At 41.3% G+C, this 9,669-nt stretch overlaps 1 non-coding gene across 1 annotated transcript; it reads left to right on the forward strand.

The window, feature by feature from the left end:
• The first annotated feature begins 8,715 nt into the window (after window positions 1–8,715).
• Window positions 8,716–8,787, forward strand: TRNAG-UCC. Its single transcript has one exon. It is a non-coding gene; the product is annotated as a tRNA-Gly (tRNA).
• The last annotated feature ends 882 nt before the right edge of the window (window positions 8,788–9,669 follow it).

Below are 9,669 nucleotides of genomic sequence, written 5' to 3' on the forward strand. Positions count from 1 at the left end.
TGGTGCAATTTGCTTTTGCAGATCATGGCCAGTGCATGAAGAACAAACAAACAATTCTACAGCTCATCTGATGTCTGATAACTTGGTGAATCACAGTAGCTGGAGGATTAGGTATCAAAATAATAAAATTCTAGACCAAATCATAACAAAAGAAAGATAAGAAAATGTATCCAATGTACCTAAATCTGTTCTAAAAAGCATTTACAGTTGATCCAATGGAATGTTGGTATGACTTGTAGTGTAATTTAATTTTTAGACAATAAAATTCCAATTTAAGAACTATACAAGAGTGTCTAGAGAAAGTTTTGATTAAAATAATGTAATTAGCGGTATACAGTGTATTGACAGCTGAAAAAATTTAATTCCAAATAAACTTGCACAGAAATTGACACTGAGACAATAAAAGGCATGAATTATGAGTCATAAAATTATTGTTGTGCACTTATGTTTATAAATTCAGTCTTAGTCTGTCCTAACTAACAGTGTTAAGACAGAACTGTAATAAAGGCTTTCCTGAATTGCAGCAAGAATTTGAAACAATAACATATTTTCCCTCCAAAATGAATATGTATTTTGAAACCAAATTTTTTTCCAGAAAGCTTCCTCAGCAAAATGACTAAAACTGACGGTCCTCACCAGGAATGGGTTATATGATCTAATGCACATGTTAAACCTCAGAACAAAAGTCATTTTGCAAAGAGAAATACCCACAATCACCTTAAATAGTGCAGCCCATTGCCACAGAAGTCAATTTCTACACTGAAGTGCAAGAATCAAGTGGCTTAATTGCTCATTTGTCTGTAGGCCTCTGGGATAGAGAATGTTAGTTTATTTAATGCATAAATACTCCAGAGTAATTTCCCCCATATTTATTTTCCACTGGTGCATCAATCATATTCATTTGGCAGGGTTCTGGAAAGCGTAATCTTTTGGACTGACCGTAAAAAATGAAATATGCCAACCTTTTCAGAAGGTGATGGGAAAAAAGAAATCCCTACACAACTAAATGCAAGTACCATGTTATACATATTTCCATGTGCATATTTCCCTAAAGAGGCAGAACTTACTCAGTAATTCCCTACTATTCCCTTTCAACTTCCAGAAAGATGGAGAGGGAGTAAAGCAGAATCTTAGACTCCAGATCACTGTACACATGTCCAGCATTATATAGCAAGGATAAATAAAAAGTTGAATTATTTCTGTGGCCAAAATCAATCAGGATAACCTAGTCTAAAACAAAAGCAGAAATTTTCCCCTACAAGAGATAGTAAGAGAGAAAGGGATAAAATAAATTGACAAAATAAATCTGAATCTTTGTCTATGGAGTCTGAATCCTTCTGCTACTAAAAAAAATAAATTCCCATTCTCAGTCAGGTCTTTGTATTCAGTCTTCACTGTAAATCTTCCAGTGATGTCTTCTGACATTAGGTGGAGGCTGTAGGTGTCCCTTGCCTAGCTTATAAATGTGCCAAGAAAGCAGTCTGAAGAAAGGAGGAATGGGAATGAAGAACAGGAGTGTGCTGGAGGGTAAAAAAAAGGAAAACTACCCTACTGAATCTTTGGGCTTCTTTAATCATATATGATGCTGAACTATGTACATGACTTCTACATTTTCAGTCTGTAGAAATAAAGAGGTCCTTTTACTACTCTTCTCTGTTACTGTATCTATAAATCTGATCATATAGAATAGACATTGTTATGGAAAGGGTTACAAGTTTAAGGGTGAAAGTGTCTGAAGCCTACCTGCTTAAGGACTTCAGATCTGGCTAATAAATCTGGAATAGTGACAGAAGGCTGTGTAGCTGCCCTCTTGACTCAGCCACATGAACTCAAATAAAAAATAACCCTTATATTTTAATAATCCTCTTTGTTTGGGGTTGGATTTTTAAAAATGTTTGTTTGTGGTGTTGTCAAATGGAGCAAGTTCAGTGACTTCTGTTTCCTTGAGGCACCATAGAGAGCCAGTAAAGTTCTTGCTGATTGAGTAGCTCATTTCTAAATATTAAATAATTTCTAAGGCATGCATTATGTTCATTCTGAAAATGTCTAAATCACTGTTGAATGTCTTGTATCTGGCCTGCACAAAAAATCATCAGTATCCATACATTAATGAACCTCAAGCTTTGTCTTCCCATATGATATTCCCATTCTCAAAATAACATAACTGCCAATAAGAACAATTTAGACTGGGAGAAAATGACAGTTGTCATTTTGTGATTTATCATGAATTTAAAAATGTTTAGGTTATATGAATGCCACCTTGTGTAAAACTTTTAAGTTTGAGCTAACCACTTTATATTTTTAACATCAATAGAAAGAAAAAGGTCCCTCCAGAAGGTGATTCACCAGCTTATTTTAGACACTTATCCCAGGCTGAGGTCAATCAACCTCTGAAGGTGCCCATGCACATTTCTGCATAGCATCCCAGCTTCTAAAGCCAAGTGAATGCATGAAAAAAATCTCAGTTCAGGTTTTCATTTAACTTCCTATCCCCTGATAATTCAAAGAAAAGCTAAAGAATAAAACCAATAATGGCTTAGGAATTTTTAAAGATTTTTTTAAACAACTGTATATTATTTTGGGGACGGTTGCCTGGTTTTCAGTTGATTTCATCATTGGGATGGCTAGAAAGAAGCTGACTGGTGAGTTCTTTATTTTAGCTGTACTATACCAGCCTTGTCAGGGCTCCATGGCATCCGGGACAGTGAGCTCTCCTTAGCACTAAGAATCGTATTCCTCAGGAAAGTTGATTTTATTTTTTCAAGTTAAGAGCTTACTGTTAATTATAGTATTATGAATTTTACATACACCAGAGAAAGAATCATGTTGCTTGCCATTAAATTTCTGTTAGTTATTGGTAGAGAAAAGAATACATAATTTCTTTTTCAAAAGTTGATCATTTTTCTAGATGTTAATAAAAAAGACTCATAATCATCATGAGCAATGATAGAATTACTAATATTTTCTATTAAATCCAGAATCATGGCATTTATTAACTAGAGAAAATGTAATTTATGACTGTTAGAAATTAAAAAAGCAACCAAGCTAACAAGTGTTACGAATGTTAAAAAATATTTGCAAGACTTATTGATGGACAGCAAAAAGTCCAGAATTTTCAAATGCTATATTTATAGTCCATTTTAAAGTATTCCTAAATTTAGTTGTTATCTTCTTTGATAAACATGTGTCTATGTGTATGTTATCTTTACTGTACATTAAGGACTGACCACTCAAGGATACTGACCTTGATGCAACAAAGTATATAACTATGTGAATAATTTGATTGGATAACAGCATTTGGCAAACTGAAGTCAGGACCTAAGACAATCAGGTTGTATAAAAAAGAATAATAATAAGAAAAAAAGTAGGTAAGATTTTCAAGCAAAAGCCTCATGAAAGTTGATTATTGATTTTTTAATTTAACTTATACTTGGCTTACCCTAAGTAAATTACTTCTAAAAACTTTTTTTTTTTCTTCTTGTGTATTAGGTCTAAGTACATAAAGCTTTCAAACAGCTTCCAAATGACCATGTGTCTGTAATATTATTATACCACTATTTGCCTAACATATTTCAGGCAGTTTTCTTTTCTGAAACTTAGATGTCTTTTATTTTGAAGATTTAATGCTGTTTCTTTACTGGAGGAGTTCATAAAACTTGTCATGGGTAATAGACAGCTTCTGTTCAGATGGTAGCACTAAAGTGTTCTGAAATCTTTTGGGATATGTTCTTCTTCTTTTTAACTTTTTGCTCTCATATGGACTAAGGAATCCATTGGACCTGCAATATAAGCATATTATCCTTCCAGACCAACTAAACCAAGATCTATACTCTGTGGACAAATAATTGCCAGAAAACTGGACAAATTCAGTGTTGGTTAGACCTAGGTTTTATTTTTTATGTTTGAATAGCTTCTAGATTTCTACAGGCTGTGGATTTGCAGCACCTCGATTACACAATTAGCTGAGGCCTTGCACTGTAAACAAAAAGTATATGTAGCATGCCCAGATCCTCAGCAGTAACAGAGGTCGCTAGCAGTGAGCAAGGCATGTCCTTGGCCAGAAAAGCAGTGTTGCTGCACCTGCACTGAGCAGTCTTTGAAACCAGGGTTAATTGACATGTTAGCGTGATGATGCACTAAGTAGTTGAAGATGATATTGCAGCAAAGCCAGTCACATATGCAACTAATTTCCAAACAAAGGAAACCTTTAATAAGAAAGCAGAGAGTGTGTCATTACTTGTGTGGTAAGAATCCTTTTAATTATGCCACAGTAAAGTACTTCCTCTCTGCTATATGCAGTAGACTCGTAGTCAACAGATTTGTTGCCTAGTGTATTAAAACCAGATTAGGAAAGGTTACCATTGCACGCTCATATTGTTCTGATAATAAGTAATAGGGGTTAATTTGACCTGCTTGTTCATCAAGTGCTACCGGAATATATGTGTGTGTGTGAGAAAGAGGGAAAACAAGAAATAATCAGGACAAATTTCATGCAGAGTCCCTGATTTGGCAGTGTGTGTGTATTGTCTGAACACAGAAGAGTTACTGAACTGAAGGAGACTTTGCATTTGGGACTGGAACACTGGGGTCAGATTTCAACAGATTTCCAGGTGCCTACAGATGTTCAGAAGTGTTTCTAGAATTCCTGAAGCAGGGTAAGACTACTTTGACTTTGGGAATGCGACCCTCTGAGTTTATCTGCAACTTTGGGTGCTTAAATTCTTTAGGAATCTCGTGGGTGTTTAAGCAGCTTTATCAACTGAGACCCAGGTGGCTGCCTTTCACAAAGCTCCCCTTAGCCCGTCCCGCTTCTCTGTCCTGTTCTGCCCAACCACTTCAGCTTCCAGCTTTCTCAGAGCAGGCAATCCTCGTCCAGTGCTTTTTCTCAGTTCAAAGGGGGCCCATCTCTCTTTCCAGTTCTACCACACAGTTTTAAAATCATCCTCTTCGCTCTGTATTGCCTTAAAATATGGGAGGGTGGGATCACAAAAATGACATAGTTAAGGCTACAACTTGAAGAAAGAGAAATATCATTCTTAGTAAGAAAAACATACACACTTCCTCCAGACTGTCTTCCTTACTAAAGTTATTCAAATTTCCTAAACGGTAAGGTGATGATTTTCAAATAGTAGTCCACAAACTTTCACATTCCATGGAATATTTTTGCAGGGAAGTATGTAAAGAATAGCCTTTTCTGATGAATGTTAAACCATACTCTTCAGTAATGTTGGAAACAACTGTTGCTAGGCTTATATTTATTATCCATGCTTTTGCAGTTTTACTAGAAAATATTTATGGTGTCTACAGATTAAAAGAAAAGCATGAAAATCATTACAATAATGTATGTATTTTTCAGAAGTGATTATGATTAGTGAGCTTGATGTGTCCTGTGGCATCATCTTCTTAAATCATTAGCCTACTGGCTCAGGGCTAAGGCCCCACGTAAAAGGGTTCCACAAGTGCACAGAAAATCTGGTGCCAAAAGGAATGGTTTGCTGTGTATGCACTACGTAACTGAAGTGTGAGTTTGCAAAGCAATACATGTACAGTGCATGTCAAATAAAGTGAAAATAGACTCTACATTGATCAGCAGAGCCCTCTTAGCTTGTTCTGTTAGGTCTTAGTTATAAATACACTTAACAGTATGCACTCACAACCTATTTGCAGAGCCTTCCAAATAAGATCTTGGCTGTTTTTTCTGTTTTTTAAATTGCAAGGAGAAAATGAGAGAAGACTTGATATCTTACTATGATGTAGCTGTGCTCTGTAGACTTTTCTCTAAGGTTGCATAAAATTTCACCAATACAAACACTAGATGTTTCTGGGTGTGATGGGTTGACCCTGGCTGGTTCCCAGGTGCCCACCAAAGCCGTTCTATCACTCCCCCTCCTCAGCTGGACAGGGGAGAGAAAATATAACAAAGAGCTTGTGGGTCGAGATAAGGACAGGAGAGAGATCACTCACCACTTACCGTCACAGGCAAAACAGACTCAACTTGGGGAAAATTAACTCACTTTATTACAAATCAACCAGAGCAGAGTAATGAGAAATAAAACCAAATCTCAGAACACCTTCCCTCCACCCCTCCCTTCTTCCCGGGCACAACTTCACTCCCGGCTTCTCTACCAACCCCCCCAGCGGCACAGGGGGACGGGGATGGGGTTTACGGTCAGTTCACCACACGTTATTTTCTGCCGCTTCATCCTCCTCAGGGGGAGGACTCATCACACTCTTCCCCTGCTCCAGCGTGGGGTCCCACCCACGGGAGACAGTCCTCCACGAAATTCTCCGACATGGGCCCTTCCCACGGGCTGCAGTTCTTCACGAACTGCTCCAGCATGGGTCCTTTCCACGGTGTGCAGTCCTTCAGGAGCACACTGCTCCAGCGTGGGTCCCCCGCGGGGTCACAAGTCCTGCCAGAAAACCTGCTCCGTGGGCTCCTCTCTCCACAGATCCGCAGGTCCTGCCAGGAGCCTGCTCCAGCACGGGCTTCCCACAGGGTCACAGCCTCCTTCGGGAACCCACCTGCTCCAGCGTGGGGTCCTCCCCGGGCTGCAGGTGGAGATCTGCTCCACCGTGGACCTCCCTGTGCTGCAGGGGGACAGCCTGCCTCACCATGGGCTTCCCCACGGGCTGCAGGGGAATCTCTGCTCCGGCGCCTGGAGCATCTCCTCCCCCTCCTTCTGCACTGACCTTGGTGTCCGCAGGGTTGTTTCTCTTACATGTTCTCACTCCTCTCTCCGGCTGCCGAATACTGCTTGTCCCAACTTTTTCCTTCTAAAAAATGTTATCACAGAGGTGTTACCACTATCGCTGATTGGCGCAGCCTTGGCCGGCAGCAGGTCCATCTTAGAGCTGGCTGGTATTGGCTCTCTCTCGAACACAGGGGAAGCTTCCAGCAACTTCTTACAAAAGCCACCCCTGTAACACCCCCCCCCCCCCCCCACCTCACCCCCCCCGCTACCAAACCCTTGCCACACAAAGCCAATACACTGGGTAAAATGGCCAGAGTATGCACAGGACTGAGGGACCTGCTATGGACCTATTCATTCCTCAGATGCAGGCAAAGTGACAGTAGGGGTCAGGAATCAGGAGACCAATGGATGTCTAACCAATATTAGGTCTCACAACTTTTCTAACAACCATTGCAGTAAGCTTGAGACTGAGAACTTGAGAGTGAAAGACACCTGAAGGTCTCTTTATTATAGAACTGTGAGCTGGCACAGAATGTTTTCACCCATAAACTTGCTGAAAAAAGTAATACATTCCTGCCTGTTGTACTGGTTTTGGCTGGAATAGTTAATTTTCTTCATAGTAGCTAGTATGAGGCTATGTTTTGGATTTGTGCTGAAAACAGTGTTGATAAGACATGGTTGTTTTTGTTATTGCTGAGCAGTGCTTACACAGCTTCAAGGCCTTTTCTGCTTCTCACCCCACCCCACCAGGGAGGAGGCTGGGGGGGCACAAGGAGTTGGGAGGGGACACAGCTGGGACAGCTGACCCCAACTGACCAAAGGGATATCCCAGACCATATGGTGTCATGCTCAGCACATAAAGCTGGGGGAAGAAGAAGGAAGGGGGCATGTTCAGAGTGATGGCGTTTGTCTTCCCAAGTCATCGTTACGGGTGATGGAGCCCTGCTTTCCTGGAGATGGCTGAACACCTGCCTGCCCATGGGAAGCAGTGAATGAATTCCTTGTTTTGCTTTGCTTGCACGTGCGGCTTTTGCTTTCCCTATTAAACTGTCTTTATCTAAACCTATGAGTTTTCTAACTTTTATTCTTCTGATTCTCTCTCCATCCCACTGGGGGAGAGTGAGCGAGCGGCTGTGTGGGGCTTAGTTGCTGCCTGGGATTAAACCATGACACATGTTAAGAACCAGATCTGTCTGTAAACAGGACATTCTCAGAAAAGAAATCACAGATGCCCTAGAATGCCCTGGGTTATTCATAGGATATCCTCATAGCATGCGAGTTTTGAGAAATTGTCCCTCTAAAGTAGTTTGTTGGCTCTATCCATTGTAATAGAAAACCTTTCATCATACATTATGTGATAAAAATGTACATAAGTTTGAGATTCAAAATTTCAAACTTGTGTTTCAGATAATCCTCTTTCAAATATCAACCTTTTGTTAATCTGTTCAGTTTATTTTCAGCTACATTTTCCATGTGATCTTGTGTTTCTTTGGATGATACTGAGAAGAGAAAAACAGTAGCTGAGGGAAAGGACAACATATGTCATTCGTATATTTTTTTTCCACTTAACCTTTCAAACATGAAATAAAAAGATCGTCATAGGTCAACATTAATGCTGGCAAGAGTATTCCTTTTACTAAAAATGGTGAAATGAGGATGCTTGTTTCATGAGACTGGAGCTGCTAGCTGATCTTTTTTCCAATTGTGCTATTATCTGCAGTGCCATTTCTGAAGGTTTTAGTCCTTTTATTTGGAATTTCTTTTAAACAAATCAGGACATTGGAAATATTTCACTCTAGGATACCTTATTTTTTTTCATTACTAACAAAAAAAAAAAAAGAAGAGAAAAGAAAAGAAAAAGTTTTCTAGTATCCTTGGCAGCTGTGAAGAAAACTGGAATATTTCCCTCAGTACTCCTTTTCTGTGCTTGTGGTGAGCAGTTAGTAAGCCGTGTGGTTAGAGCAGGAACGGATGGAAACTAGAAGAGAAAGAACTCGGGCATAGGAAAGCAGACATCGGCGCGTTGGTGGTATAGTGGTGAGCATAGCTGCCTTCCAAGCAGTTGACCCGGGTTCGATTCCCGGCCAACGCAGTTACGTTTTTGACACCTTTCTGAGAGGAGCGGCTGGCACGCCAGCGCGTGGTGCTGCCACCCAGAGGGACCTCGACAGGCTGGAGAAATGGGTCACCGGGAGCTCCGTGAGGTTTCACAAGAAGTGCCAACTCCTGCACCTGGGGAGGAACAGCGTGGGGAGGTGCGGGGGGCCACCCAGCTGGAGAGCAGATGGGCAGAAAAGGAGCTGGGGGCCCTGCTGGGTTGAAGAGGAGGCAACAATGTGCCTGTGCAGCACAGGCGGCTGCCTGAGACAAAGTATTGCCAGTAGGCCGAAGGACGAGATTTTTCCCCTCTACCCAGCACGAGTGAGGCCACACCTGGAGCGGTGACTGTGTCCAGTTCTGGACTCCCAAGTACTGGAGATAGTCCAGTGAAGGGCCACACGGGTGGTTAAAGTGCTGGAGTGTTTCTGCTATGAGGAAAGACAGAGCTGTTCAGCCTGGAGAAGAGAAGGCTTGGGGGGGGGGGAATCTTATTAGTGTATATAAATAGCTGAAGGGAGGGTGCAAAGAGGATGGAGCCGGGCTCTTTTCAGTGGTGCCCAGTGGCAGGACCAGATGCAATGGGCACAAACTGAAACACGGAGGGTTCTCGCTGAACATCAGGAAACACTTTTTTACTGTGAGGGTGACCGAGCACTGGCACAGGTTGCCCAGGGAGGTTGTGGAGTCTCCATCTGCAGAGATATTCAAAAGCCATCTGGACACAGTCCTGGACAACTGGCTGTAGGTGTCCCTGCTTGAGCAGGGGGTTGGACCTGATGGTCTCCAGAGGTCCCTTCCAACCTCAACTATTCTGTGATTCTATTATTCTGTGCATCAAGCCGAGGCAAGAACTGAGGGCAGAGGACCAATACAA

The sequence above is a fragment of the Aquila chrysaetos genome, chromosome 3 (assembly GCF_900496995.4).
Source record: "Aquila chrysaetos chrysaetos chromosome 3, bAquChr1.4, whole genome shotgun sequence".
NCBI lineage: Eukaryota > Metazoa > Chordata > Aves > Accipitriformes > Accipitridae > Aquila > Aquila chrysaetos.